Raw genomic sequence first — 16406 nt, forward strand, 5'->3', positions numbered from 1 at the left:
CCTGTTTCTTTCCCCAAATTAGGAAAGTTCTCTGCTATAATTTGCTCCAATATACCTTCTGCCCCTCTCTCTCTTTCTTCTTCTTCTGGGATCCCAATTATTCTAATGTTCGTCTTACAGTATCGCTTATCTCTCGAATTCTGCCCTCGTGATCCTGTAGTTGTTTATCTCTCTTTTTCTCAGCTTCTTTATTTTCCATCATTTGGTCTTCTATATCACTGATTCTTTCTTCTACCTCATTTATCCTAGCAGTTAGTGCCCCCATTTTGGTTGCACCTCATTAATAGCTTTTTTGATTTCAGCTTGGTTAGATTTTAGTTCTTTTATTTCTCCAGAAAGGGTTTCTCTAATAACTTCCATGCTTTTTTCAAGCCCAGCTAGTATCTTTAAAGTGATGATTCTGAACTCTAGATCTGACATCGTAGTAATGTCCGTATTGAGTAAGTCCCTGGTAGTCGATACTACCTCTTGTTCTTTTTGTTGAGGTGATTTTTTTCCATCTTGTCATTTTGTCCAGAAGAGAATAGATTAATGAGAGAACAAAATGCTAACAGGGTAACAATGTCCCCAGAAAATACACTCTAAAGAAATCAGAAAAGACCTGAAGCTGGGGGAAAAGAAAGGGAAAGAAAGAAAAAAGGAAAAGAAAAAAAAAAAAGAAAAAGATAAACACAAACAAATACAGAACAAAACAAAACAAAAAACAGAATATGATCAAATATGATCAGGCTGGTGCATAGATCAGAGCCACACACTAGATTTTGGGTGTATTTTGGTCTGTTAGAAGAAAGTGCCTCCCAAAATTTTAAAGAAAGAAAAACTTATATATGTACAAAAATAAGTGTTGATATGGTGAAGGAATGGAATATGAATGTAAAGATGAAAATTATAAAAATTTTATAAAAGGAATTGAGAAGCTGTTGTTTGAAAAAAGAAAGAAGAGGATTTAAAAAAAAGAAAAAAAGGGAGAGAATGTGATCAGGCAGGAGAGTAGAACAAAACCATACACTAAAGATTTAGGGTATATTTTGATCTGTTAGAAGAAACTATTTCAAAATTTTAAAGAGAGAACAACTTATATATATATGCCAAAAATAAGGGTAACTACTATGAAGGAATAGAATATGACTCTAAAAATGAAAAATAAAAATGTTTTTTAAAAAAGGGATTGATAAGATGTTGTTTGAAAAATGGAAAAAGAAAAATTCAAAAAAAAAGTTAAAAAAAATTGACTCTGAAAAACTAAAGAATCATGGTAAAAAAGCCATGGATTCTCTGTGCATTATTCCCCTAGCGCTGGAGTTCTGCTGTTCTCATTGATCGGTAAACTTGGTCTTGGCTGGCTGTTCTCGCTGATCTTTTGGGGGAGGGGCCTGTTGCCGTGGTTCCCAAATGTCTTTGCGGGAGGTGGAATTGCCCCACCCTTGCCCAGTCCAGGCTAAGTAATCTGTTCGGGTTTGCTCTCAGGAGCTTTTGTTCCCTGCAAGCTTTCTGTACAGTTTTGGAGGCCAAGAGTGAAAATGGCGGCCTCCCAATCTCCTCCTCGGAGGAGCCGAGAACTCGGGGCCCCACTCCTCAGTGCGCCCCTAGAGAAAAGCAGTCGATCACTCCCGTCTCCCTGGTCTCCGGCCGTGCTCCGTGCTCACCCGGCCTGTGACAGAACGTTTCTATCTCTGGCACCTGACTCAGTGTGGAGTCTCCAAACCCAGCAGATTCCTGCAGTGCGCTCCTGCGCTGCTCCTCTGGGGGGAGGAAGGGGAGTCTACCCGGATCTGCCGCTTGTTGGGTCCCTGCTGGGGGACAGGGCAATATGTACTTCAACAAAACATCTGGTGAACTCTCTGTGGGTGCCTGGGTGGGTCAGTCGGTTAAGCATTTGCCTTCGGCTCAGGTCATATCCCAGGGTCCTGGGATTGAGTCCCTCATTGGGCTCCCTGCTCAGTGGGGAGTCTGCTTCTCCCTCTGCCCCTCCTCCCATTTGTTCTCTCAATCTCTCTCTCTCTCCTCTCTCAAGTAAATAAATAGAATCTTAAAAAAATCTGTGAACTGAGTATTTTATATTATATATAATATGTTATATGTGTTATAAAATGGTTGTTTCTCATCATCTGCTGCTTCTTTTGTTCATGCCACCATCACCATTTTTCCTGGATTCCTCATGATCCTATAAAGTGACAGTACTGCATTCCTTCTGGAACCCATCCCTCTATTCCACATAGCAGATTAAGTCAGTTTTTGTCTTTCTCCTGCTTAAAGTTCTTCAGTGTCTTTGCATCACATATATACAATCAAAACTTTTTCTGTATTTTTGAAAATGCTATAACATGCAGTCTGCTTGTCCTTCTCATCTCAGCACCCTCCACACTAACTTTGCAGTTGTTGCTCTTTCTGTTGAGAGCTCTCTTCTCACAGATCTTCATTTGACCAAAACCTTTCATGATCCCAATTTCAACTACAATGGAAGCTTCTCAGAGAGGCATTCCTCAATGATCTGTCCCTACCTTTTGTTCTTTTACACATTACCCAATTTTGTCTTCTTCAATTTTGTCTTCTTTATAGGAGTTAAAATGCATACACATTTGAGATCTTGTTAGAGCGTTAGAGTCATGGACAGAAATTCAACGCTAAGGGGAGAGTGTACAAAAGATGAAAAAAGAAATCTTTGCCTTGAGTCATGAATAAATTCAACATGTAGTAGTCATTGCAGAGAAACTAGCTATTGAGGAGAAATGGGAGATAAAAGATATAGTAGAAGACTGTAGGGACACGGAAAAAATTCAAGAAGTTGAGTGTAGCTATTGGTGTTGAATGTCTCTGAATAATCAAGTAAGTATAAGGTAAAATTTCAACTAGATTTGAAGATATTTTAAGTCTTTTGTAACCTTGTCAAGTAATGTTTTAATGGAGTGGTATTGACAGTGATCATGTTGGAATGTATTGAATAGAGAGCAGAATGCAAGGAAAGATAAGAGTATATGTGGGAAATATTTTTGAAGAATTTGTGTATAAAGGGGAAGACACATTGGACTAAGATCTGGGAAGATTATGGGCATAGGAGGTGGGATTTCTTTTTAAAAATTATAACAAATTTTTGGAGGAAGGTGGAGAATTATCAGGCTTGAAGGGACAAGTGTGATACTTACATATTTTCTAACGTTTCCAGCAAGAGAGAGAACAAACAGTAATTGAGGTGACAGCAAACTAGCACCCTCAGTGAGTAGTCTGGCTTCAGTTAGAGTAAGGAGGGGGAAGTAATTCTTCAGAGAAGATGAGGATATTAAGGGCTTTGTTAATTATAAAGATACACTTATAGATGACCAAGAGAAGGAGAGATGACGAAGGGTGTAGATGGGCTCAAGAAAGTTCAGATGTTATTGGGGTGATGGTATGATGGAGGATAAGCAGGGATAAGAGTGTATGGCAGATGAGACCTATAAAAATACTTTGGAAGTCTCTTTAAGAAAACGGGCATGTTGCCTAATATCCAGAGAAATTCTGGCTGAAGGAATGGCTGACTCAGAAGCTTCAGAATCTACAGCTTACAGGAGCCTCCTACTCTGGCCACATGGAAATGTCAAGATCTATAATCTTGCACTATTTTTAGCCACACCAGCTTTAAAGTAAAATTAACTAAACAATGTGAAGAACATTACATTTTATTTGATGATATTGTATATGTTTAAAAAAAAACCAACTGTATTTTAAGTAAAACAATCTGTAAGCACACTTCTCAAAATAATTTTCTAGTAGTAGTTATGTCCATGACAGTTGGTCACTTGTTCCAACATAATTGATACTGTTTTTTTTCCATTGAAATAAAATGGTTTGGAAGGCATGTGATTTGATGGGTAGGAGAGGAAAAATAAGAAACTGATACCCTGCAAATAAAAGCAAAAATGAAAAGCCAAAAAGTCAAAAACAACAAGAAACAGGCACAAGAGAAGTTCTTTGAAATCTGACAAATACACTACACTATACTTGAAATGAGCAAGTAAGCCAGTTATTATGATCTCTATTATATAGTTGAAGCAATTGAGGCTTACAAAAGTTAAGGATGAATCAAACTCATAATTACTAAGTGATGGAGACTAATTTTGAACTCATTTTTTATGAGTTTTTGCCCAGTGTACTTTTCTTCTATAACACGCTGCTTCTTCATTGAGGCTTATATTATGAACCTGATTATAACCTTTGCTGAGGACAAAATTGCAGTCATCTGAACATCTGGTGCTTCTTTTCTCTTGCACTAAGGCCTCTTTAAAGAGTTGGTAGTTGGAATACTAATTTCAATTCTGACAGTAATTAACCATCAGCAGAGATTTTCATAGTTACATTGTATAAGAAATTCTATAGAACTAGAGATATTTTGGTTTCATTTTAATCAGAACAGCCATTTCACTGTGATTTCCAAAAAAATTAAAATATTTTAATAGAATGAAAATGTTATGTTCATTTAACCTTTTTTGACATACCTAAGATCATATAGACATGTATATGATGTTTTCTTTGAGGGACTTCAGATTAGGATAAGAAATAGGTTATATATTGTATACTTATTATACAAACATTAAATAATATAAAAATGTAAATGAAAACGTTTTTTAAAGATCATCTACCACCTATAATTCCCCTACCCAAAATCAACCTTAGTATGTTTGGCACTTTAGTATATTTCTTTGAGTCTTAATGTATTAATCTTGTATGCATACTTTCCTAATAACTATTTATCGTTATTGGGAATCTACTTTGTGCCTGACATTGATGTAAGCCTAGGTATTGAGCCTACAGAGTGTGGAAGATAGACAAGGTCTCTATCTTCATTAATCAGTCTCTCACTCTTTCTCTTTGTCTCTGTCTCTATCTCTGTCTCTCTTCACTACAAACAGACATGAATGTGATTACAGTAATATACAGTAGGGTATCTTTTTATTTCTTAGAATTATGCTTTGAGTATTTCCCCATTTTTAAATCACTATTATGATGTATTATTGGCAATGGAATGTTAAGACCATAATAGATCATTTTCCTATCATTAGGGATTCAGATCCTCATTTGTAATATTATATTACCAATATAATGAGTAAAATTTTTATATATTTTATTAATCATTCTTGTAATAATTAAAATAACATTTATTTTATAAAATCTGGAGAATTCAGGAAATAATACAAAAATAGTCACTCATCCACCATCTATAAATATTCATTGTTCATAATTTGATGAGATTCCATCTCAGCTATTAATGAACTTGTCATAATGCCTTATACTACATTTATATGCTATTACTTTAATTAAAATTGTATCTCACACTTTTGATGCTGATTTCTAAATTGAATTCTTAAAAAAAAAAAAAAGCCAGTGGTTTGAATGCCCATCTTAATAACTCCTGAAACTGCCAATTAAATTTTGCTTGTTGATTCATTTTTTTTCATTTTTTGTTATTTATATTTCTTTGACTATTATAAAGGTGAATGTTTTTTTCATAATTTTATTAGTCAAGGCCAGTTCTTTTTCTCTGCATGTGTATATGGATACAAATGTATATGCATATATTCTTTTAGAGATATTTTAAGAGCAATTTATCTAGATTTCATAAATGTTGAACTATGACCTGGTAGTAAATACCTTTCCTTATTGGTGGCTTATTTTTAAGTGTTTAAATAATATATTGTGGTTGTAAACTCACACATCCAAGCAAGCAGAGATCCTGTTGTTTTAATTCTATTATCAATATAAAATATAATTTAGATTTTTCTCTTACTTTTGGGGGGGAAATGACATTAAAACTAGGTACAAAATCATTTGAACTTATGTTTAATTTATTCATATAGACCATAAACAACATCCCTACTGTACTGTGTCTTTACCTATATACTCTGCCTTCTCTGCTGTTATATGAATTTATGTCATGTTATCAGGAAGTTGGAAATTGAAACAAGATGCTTACATACCTATTAGAATGGCTAAGATCCAAAACACTAGCAATACCCAAATATAAAAAGCTGACATTACCAAATGTTGGCAAAAATGCAGAATAAGAAACTCTCATTAATTGCTGGTGGGAATGGAAAGTCAACAGCTACTGTGGAAACCAATTTGGCACTTCTTATAATACTAAACATAGCCTTACCCAATGATCCAACAACCATGCTCCTAAATACTTACCCAAATGATTTGAAAACTTACATCCCCCCAAAATTGCACATGGATGTTTAGAGCAGCTTTAATATGTCCAAAATGGTATATTAAATTGACACACTCTATGAAATTTAAATTCACAGAGGACTTCAGCCTGAGAATTTATATTCAGCTTAGTTAAGATTAAACTTATAAGTCAGGATTTGATTGGCACTTACTGGTTTAGCATTGTCCTTTTGGGTTAGTTTGGAGTTGATCCCCGAACATGTGTCTCTGTAGTTAACACCTCAATACTAGTTGCCTAGCTAATTCATAGCCCGGCCCTGCCCAAGTACTGGGATATCTGCTGGTTTCCCATTTAGACTTTTGACTAGTATATCATTTATTAGTCAAAAATATCCTGTGCTTAGGTTCTAAATCATCTGCCTGATGTTAGTGTTTCTATATATGTTTAACCTCAACATACTCCTAGAAATGGTTATAATACTGCTCATCAAGCTTCAGTTCTCTCAACAATGGCATTTCTCAAACAGTTCTCATGGAAATATGCACTATAAACTTTACTTTGTTAGTTTATTAATAGTTCAAGGGGTTTCATGGACTATCCAGTGAAATTGATGATTATTTGTAGTATTGTTCCTATGAATAAAAAATTTTAATTTCCCAAGAATTGATATAAAAACAATTTCTTGTAAATTAATAATTATACAACTTGGAAAGTACCTATTTATGTTACAGTCCTCTTTTCAACACTTTTATAAGACAGTTTTTTTCTGGGCTGTGTCCATAGGAATATATATCGTTATTCCCGTCATTTTCTTTATTTCTTACCATTATGGTATTTTTTATGCAAAATTTAATATTCCAGTATGAAACTTATATTATTGTATGCAGTGTATTTATGAATCCCCAAAATAAGAGGCATGTGTAATCACCTATGACGTAGTTCTTATTTCTTTAGAAAGTAATTAAATAATATTCATAAAATTCTGATAATTTAGTAATCAGTGTTATTTTATATGATAATACAGAATTTGTTTTGTGATATAAAGTACATGATTATTGCCAGAACTGTCAGGAATGGTGTTGCATTAAACTGAAAGTGGTAACTTTATCATCACCATCATCTTTATCTTAATATTCCTACAGCTTGCCGAAAACCTTGCTCTAGGTCTTAGAGACTCATTTTTTAATAGTTTTTTTTTGCAGGTAAATCACATGGTTTTCAAAACACAACCAGGTCACTCTAAGTCACTACCTAAAAGTAGGTTGTGAAGAACAAAAGTGCAGTGAAAATGTTCTTGACAGTTCAGTAAAGGCACTTTTGTGAGTGAATTACTCAGCCCAGTAGAAAATTCCCGGAGATTTTGACTGACTGTCCCTGCTAATTCAGTGTCCACTGATCTGGTCTCTACAACTGAGTGGTATGGAATGAGACTCGGAGTTCATCCTAGAAGTGTTTCTATGACTCTATTATAATTAATAAAATATAGTATTGTTTTTAAGAATTTTTTTTCATAACATGTTGAAAATTTCACTATTTTAGTATTAAAAATAAACATACTTGGAAAACTTCCTATAATGTAGAAAATAACAAAATTTGATGTTTACTTGAGTATCCTGGCACTTCTAATTATATGCTATTAATCTTGCTCGTTAGTTATGTTGCTGAACCTGAAATAGTTCAAAATGCAGCATTAAAATGTTAATTCATACAAGACATTTACAGTAGATTTTGAAATATAGTTTTAGATAAATGTTCTCATTTTTCCCTTTTATTTTTTTACTTTTATATATCTTCAATTTTATCTTAAACATTACTGGAATTCCAATTTCATTGTGCCTTAATATTTTTTAAAAGTGGAATATATACATTGCAATAAAAATTCAATAATTAGATACATGCATTGCAGAGTTAATTAGTTAATAATTCTGTTAATTGATGAATATATGTAGAATTTGTAGTAATTGAGTTTTAGGTGTTTTGAGTTTAAGGTATTTTTCCAGACTGAGAAGAAATGTTACCTTTTGAGACTATGACAGTTTGTCTCAGTTTGTACAGAGCAATTTGGAATCATACCATAGAGTTAAAAAAAAACATGTTTTGGTAATTATTAGGCAATTTCTGACAATATATGTTTATGACACTCTTACATCAGCTTTTGGAAATTATGATCAACATTTATAATGTATACACCTAGAGGACAGGGAAATTTCCGTTCATTCCTTGTATAGAGCGCCCAGCTTCAAACACAGTAAAGTGTTTTAGCTGACCAGCATGTATACTTGATATTATCTATTGGCAGTCAATGTTTATTTATAGTTAGTATCAGTGGTGAGTCTGGAAAGCAAGGATTGGGATTAGAAATGTCTTTTCTCACTATTACCCTTGATAATCCACTCACAAAATAATTGCTTATCAGTCCCATTACTGAGGAAGCTGCTGGATCAGAGGTTTTGATTCCAAAGAAAAAAATGTATATACAAGGGTATACAACAGTACAACAGTGGTGTCTCAAAAAATGAGCATTGAGACTCTTGCCAGTAGTCTCAAGCATAGAAGGGATTACAATATTGGTTGAGATAACTAATCCTGATTATCAGGAGTTATTAGTACTATTCCACAGTAAAATAAAATTATGTCTGAAGCCCAGGGGATTGATTATCTGGAGTGCCTCCTACTACTTCTGTATCTAGTGGTCAGATTTAATGGAAGATTATGATATACAAGAAGACCACTAATACCTTCAAGATTGAAAGTTTAGATTCTCATCACCTGCCCCTGCTTCAAGAACCTCAGCCATCAGGGAATCAGGCTAAGGACAAAGAGAGCATATGATGAGTCCTGGAAAAGGAAGTTATTATTACTAATCAGGGCTTCATGACTAGTTGCATATATGTATATATTAGCTACTATCCTTTATATTTCCCTTGATCTTTTCCATATTATTTTTGCAAGGTGTGTTGCTGGTGGTTATCAATAAGGTTTCCATGTGGAATGGATATCAACTGGAGATTGATACAATGGCTAATGGATTAGGTCTCAAGTTTTTAGGCAGAAAATAAGAATGTTTCCTTCAGAGAAAAGGATTGCTGCATTATATGAAGTGAGAGCATGTTTTGTTGTCAATGCTGTTTATGGTGAGAGAGTTATAAGTTGCAATAATTAGTGGAAAATTATGTACAGATATTGAGAAAACAAAAGGGAATATAGTAGTCGACTTAAAACAGATATCAATTTGTACTGAGTTCCGTGTGCCCTTGCCTTCTTTTTGTAGGGACTAGAATGCTAAAATTACTTATCCACCTGCTTCCCTTGCCATTATGGTCTGGATGGATTTAAATTCTGTGGAAATAAATGAAGACTAACCAAATGAGAAAGCCAAGGCTATTTACTCTGAGCTGGCTGTATCAAGGGAGTCGGTCACCATGACTTGCATGTTGACTGACACTCCAGGGCAGCCAGATAAATAGGGTAACTTCATAGTGGAGAAAAGGGAAGGCTTCAGCTAAACCTAATTGGAGGCTCTTCACACAGTGAGAGTGGAGGCAGGGTCACAAGAAGGAATGCATCTTGTGTGATTGGTTAGAGGTGCATAACTGACTTTCTCTGCTTGGTCATAACTCAGGAATGGGGACAAAAATTAGGGAAGCTGTCAGTTATTAATCAAGTCCTGGCCATTCGGGCCCATTGTTACAGAAGTTATTGCTTAGCTTCCTGGATTGTCACTAGTGTTCTGAACAAAAGATTCACAATGGCCGTACTTTGGTTTCAAAAAGGAAAGAAAACTTTATTATTATTATAGAAACCTAATAGAAACAGAAGAGGAAAGGAATCTACACATAGATGAAGGTAATAGTAGGCAATAAATGAGAATAAGGCAAAGTTGACGTCAAGTAGCATACTTAAAACATCCAACCTCATCAGCTGGGGAAGCTCCATGGAAACAGCCAGGCTGGGGTCTAATTGAGAGGCCTGGGAGGAGCATCCTCCCCTCAGGTGAGACTTCCAACTGACCATCCCCGTAAGGGCCATATTTATAGGACAAATAATAGTGTTTGAAATTAAACGTTTGTTAGCTGATGTGCAGTTTGGAGCGAGCTGCATTCCTATGTTATCATGTTTTTATATTTTCAAGGGGTCTGGGCTATGTGTGTCTGCCTCCTTCCATTTGGGGGTGGGGGAGGAATGTGGGTGGAGGGCAGCCCAGCCTGGGGCAGGAGGGGATGTGAGATAGGATTTGCAGCTCTTGGTGTCCAGAACAGAAGGGCCAGTTCTGACCTGGAGGCCAGATAATATATTTCAAACAACCAGGCTCCAAATGTTATTCACACAGCATGAGTCTCACAAACAATAGGCTTTAGCCTGCCTGTGTATGTGCAGGTCCAGGTGGTCGGTTATGCGGGACAAATCATGGAAACATCGATCCATATAGAACAACTAGAGATGGCAGTCTGACTTCTTACAAATCTGACTTATAGTAGGCTGACTTCTTTGGCTGTTTATTGTAGTTATGGGGTTGGGTTCCTGGGCATATTGCTGCAGGCTGTGGGTCACAGTTCTGTTATTGTATAATGTCTGGCCTTGGTTTGTATATTCAGTCTCTCACTACTACTATTCATGACTATAATAACAAGTGGAAGAAAATAAACTTATATGTAGAGAAAAGTGGAATATTGTGGGATGTATGACTAAGAATGTGGGAAGTACCTTTAAAGTACAAGTCCAAATGTATGACTAAGAATCTGAGTTATAATCAACATGGTAATCACTAATGGCTACATTATTTTAATTAGAATCAAAAGTAACAAAAAATTTAAATTTCGATAGTTTTATAAAACCCATATAATATAAATTAGTTTCATACTATAGGACTGTTTTGTAGTTGTGTACCTGTTTTATAGCACAGTGTATATAGAAGGTTCTGTTTTTTCCCTTTATAGCTCCGTGTCTCTATGCATGTGCTCTTATCTTTTGCTGCCACCGTGTGGTTATATAAAGAAATAGTACTATAAATAGTTCTACTTCCCTTATTTTTTAGGTTAATCATCAAGGGGAATTTAGAAAAATTAAATATTAGGCCACAATTCTAAAAAATAATTTTAGCACAATAAAATAATTGAGTCACAGATAACTTTTTTGTTAAAATATGCACATATACATAAATATATACATATATATAACATACATATGTATAAAAATGTAGTACTCTCTATAATATGTAAATGTACATGGAATAAATATACTACCTATGTCTGTATCTATATATCATATATAATGTTCATATATAGTACTTATCTATATATCTATGTATTTATATATTAATAGATATCTAACTAAAAGATATATAAATATTGATATATATGTTACCAATATCTCTATATACAGAGAGAACTATGTCATTTCTTACTTGTCGGTATAAGCAATAAACACACCCATTTATTCCTCTCCTCTTTCAAAATCTTATCCCATTGCTAGTAAAAAATAGCCAAAGGTTATAAACTTATAACAGTGAGAAGATCAAGACAGTTGCTCACCAATGTAAGGGCATTGTAAATGAATTTTGGTAATGGACAGTTGTTCTGAGTTTATGGAGGGAAGGAAGAATGCTGAGTGTGCTGGAGGAGGGCTGGAGTCTGAGTGGTGAGGGTAACTTTCCCTGACCACCATCAGAAAGCGGTGGGATATAGATACAATTGAATAGTGGGACCAGGAAGAAGATGGTTAGTTAAGGAGTCATTCATAGAAAAACCAAACTGCAGCTTCTCCTCTGCTTTAAAAATGCAGTGTAATATGTAGTCATATTATCCATATGTTCCATCTAAAACCTGGCACATTTATCTGAAGGGAAATTACAGATCTTCGTGTGGGTTTTGGTGACCAAGACTAAAGTTCTCCATATTTGGCATTATAGAATGTGTGTAGCCTAACTTCAGATTTCCTGTCTGTATACCTTACAGTTAGGCCCACCAATTGACATTCACTGCCCATGTTTGTGGTGATCTTTTTCTGTATTCCTTTTTAGGAGGGAGAAATACTGGGGGGAATGGATTTGCTTGACACCTAGGAAATTAGTTTATATCTCATCTTAAATATGAACGATAATCCAATGTTTAGTTGAAAATTTAGTTGTAAATAGCATAAGAAAGTAGGACAAAGATGAAGAAGTTGAGAAATTGAACCTGGAAGTAGCAGATATCATTCAGGGATTTAGATGGTAACTTTCAAGAAAAGAGGAACCATGTCAGATTTTATTAACCTGTAGTCCTAGAAGAGTGGCAAATATGGTCACTAAAGAAGTATTTGCTTAATGAATAAATGAAGACAGCAGAATAAGAAAATTAAATTGTATGTTTTATCAGAGATTTAAATAACTCCAAAAAGATTAAGAAAGGAGCAGTTAGAGAACAAGGAAGAGATTGTGACAGTTTTTAAAAAGCATGGATGATGAGACCATCAGTAGAAAGGATGTATAAGACATTGCAGGAAATCTACAAAACATAAAAAGAATAAGGAAGATTAATCCAGAAAGTTTAAAGATCTCCTACTAAAAGTCCCCCAAAGTAGCAACAGATTGGGGGGAAAAGCAATCATGTCAAATTTGTCAGAGCTAAGGAAAAATATAAATTGTCATTTGCCGTTGAAGGGTCAACAAGTGACAAACCAGATTAACAACCTCCTCCCTCCCCCAAATCTCAACTACAGATATGCTTGTGGGGTTTCAAGTCACTAATATAAGCTTTGGAAAGTTTTTAGAGGGGGCAAGGAAAAACAAACATTGAGAGAAGAAAACAACTCTCTGAAAAACTTTCACATTTTTCATCAACAGTATAATATGGTAGAAGACAATAAAGGTGTGTTTTCATACTTCTAAGGAAGTTATTTGGAAATTAGAATTCTTTAGTTAAATTGTCAAGTGATTGAAAGAACAAAATGATTTTCTTTTTACTTAGATGAGCAAAAAGTCAGAAAAATCGATTCATATATCTGCTTTTGAATAAGGAAATCTTTAAAGAAGAACTGTAACAAAAATTGAATGATTATGTAATAGAGAGGAGAATATAGGATATGTAAAATATTGGAACTTACCCAAGGGTGCAATGAAAAATCAATCTTAGTATAAATAGATGCACTGTCGATCAGAGAACACAGCGAGGATGTAAAGTTGAAAACAGAGGGTTCGGGAGGGTTATAAAGTTAAAAAGGTGATTTATGCAGTAAGTACTAAGATTAAAAGTGTGTTTTCTTCATGAAAATATACACTGTTGGGTGCCTGGGTGGCTCAGATGGTTAAGCGTCTGCCTTCGGCTCAGGTCATGATCCCAGGGTCCTGGGATCGAGTCCCGCATGGGGCTCCCTGCACCGCGGGGAAGCCTGCTTCTCCCTCTCCCACTCCCCCTGCTTGTGTTCCCTCTCTTGCTAGGTCTCTCTCTGTCAAATAAATAAATAAAATCTTTAAAAAAAAAAAAAAGAAAATATACACTGACAAGAAGAAAGGTAAGCCAATTAAAAATTTAAAGTTGTAGGGGAGCCTGGGTGGCTCAGTCAGTTAAGCGGTTAAGCGTCTGTCTTCGGGTCAGGTCATGATCCCAGGGTCCTGGGATTGAGCCCTGCATCAGGCTCCCTACTCAGCGGAGAGTCTGCTTCTCCCTCTCTCTCTGCCCCTCCCCCTGCTTGTGCTCATGCTCTCTGTCAAATAAATAAAATCTTAAAAAAAAAATTAAAGTTGTATTAAAATTTCACTCGAGTAATTATGCTAAATACTGCTTGATATCTGTGACTAGTTATTCTAGTTTATAATGAAAGCTTATATATTTCAGTTGAATTAAACTAGTTTCTGGTGTTTTGAAATAATATGACCATAATATGACTTTTAAACTTTTAAAATTTTAGATATAATCTATTAACATTCTAATATAAAGGATTTTATGCCCATGTCAATCTCTTTTCTTCATACTCTCTCATTTTGGTGGAGTACATCCTCCATTTTCCTTGAGCACATCCTTTCTCAGAAGGGTATTTTCCTTCTGAGAAAGGGCATTGAATGTAATCTTTCTGAGACACTGTGTGTCTGAGCATGATTTTAATTATATTTGAATTTGGTAATGTGCTAGAATTTTAGTTCAGAGATAATTTTTTCTCACATTTTAGAACATTGTTCTATTATTTTACCAGATTCTAGTATTACTTAAAGAAATTCAGTTCAATTTTGATTGGATAATCCTTGATATGAGGGTTTTTTCCTTCCCTTTACCTAAGAAAGCTTGAGTGATTTCTTTGTCCCTCATTTTCTCAAAATTTATAAATATGTATCTTAAAGTTTTTTGCATATCTATATATGTATGTATCTTTATTGCTTTTGTTTTTAAGTATCATACAAGTGGGCTTATACTTTATAATCTTCAACTTGCTATTTTCACCACATTATATTTGTGAATGCAGCTGTAGTCATATTTTTTTAGGTATTTCTAATCTAGTAATTTTCTCTGCAAATTAACTTAATTGCATTAAATTAAAATACTCAATATTCTTAATTCATTCTACTTAAAATATTTAGGTTGTTTCTAATTTTGTTTTGTTATGAGTATTATGCTGTGAACACTATTTCATATATGTCCTTGTACAATGATGTGAACAGTTCTTACAGGCATGCATATAGAAGTAGAGATGCTAAATCATAGGAAAGGTGTATCCTCATCTTCACAAGATAGTGGAGAAATTGCTTTCCATTGTGATTATACTCATCAGTGTCTTTTCTTTGGTGATAAGAGCATCTTCACCAAACATTGTATTGCTAGATGTTCTAATCATTGATTTAATGCCAATATGAGGTGAAACTCATTTGCGTTTCCCTGATTCTTGGTGAGGTTGAGAATGTTTTCATATTTGTCTCTTGAGACATTCTATTCTGAAATTTGCCTTTACATGTGTCTTTTATTTATTTTCCTATTATATGTTTACCAAGCTGTATGAGCTCTTTGTAACTTGTATTCTAATCTGATGACAGTTTTAGTTATTGCAAATATATCTGTTTGTGGTTTCCCTTTTTATTAATATTTTTGATGAGGAGATATTTTTATTTATAATGCAATAAAATGTATCAAATGTTTTCTGTATGCTTGTGTTTTGTGTCTTGTTTAAGAAAAATGTTTCTACCTTATAATAGAAGTATTCTGCAGTATTTTCTTTCAAGATTTTTGTAGTTTGGATTTTCACATGCAGGTATCTATCTGTAGTTTTTTTCTTTACTAGGGAAGTTTGAATTCAATTTCATCCCCCCTCCCCTATCCATTCAAGCAAAAAATAACATTTACTTTTCCCATTGATAAATAATACTACATGTGCCATATATCAAGTTGCAGGTATATGTGTGGGATCTGATCTGGGTTATTGGCTGTGTTCCATTGATCTGTTTTTTTATCCTTATCCAAATAATGCCTTGTGAATTCACCACAGTGTGGAAGTTATAATTTTCATGTCTTGATATTTGATTCAGCAGCTTCCTACCTTGTTCTTCTTTACAGTTGTCTTGGCTATTCTAGGCAGTTAGTTTTATAATCTAGGTCTATGAAAAACTTGGCATTGTTTATTGGAAATGAATTTAAATTATGAAGTATTTTGGAGATAGTATTTATATTTCAGTTATACTGAGTTTTTGATTCTTAACTATGATATAGGTTTCCATTTAATTGTATTTCTTTCGTAACATTCATTAAAGTTTTGTGATTTCTTTTCTACAGAATGTGTCACAGCTCTGTCAGAGGGATGTTTAGATGTCACAATTTTGGTTGCTTTTAAAAATTCTATTTTTATAAAAATTCCACATGCTCTTTTTTGCTGATACATAGAAGCACAATAGATTTGTGTACATTGATCTTAAGTCTAGAAAACTTGCTGTACTTCCTTCTTGATTGTAATAATTTGCCTGAATTTTCCATGCCTATAATCAATATAATTAATTTTTTAATTTTTGTAACTTGTTTCTTTAACTTTTTATGATTAACCAGTTGTTGCATATATTTCATAATAAAATGATTTCTAATATAATTTGCTTTATATTAACTTAAAACCTCTTTAATTCTAGTTTACATTAATACATTTTATCTCTTCCACTCATGCTAGGTATTAATTCATTGTCTCTCAGTTCCAAATTTTCCCTTCATTATGTGCTCTGTGATAATGGACTTGACTCTCAAGGATTTCCTCTTTACAGTGAGCCTAATGTTATGCTTTGGCAGTAGAGGGTGCTGAAGAGTCATTACACATG

Source organism: Leptonychotes weddellii, chromosome 2 (assembly GCF_054177405.1).
Source record: "Leptonychotes weddellii isolate Sample4059 chromosome 2, ASM5417740v2, whole genome shotgun sequence".
NCBI classification, from domain to species: domain Eukaryota; kingdom Metazoa; phylum Chordata; class Mammalia; order Carnivora; family Phocidae; genus Leptonychotes; species Leptonychotes weddellii.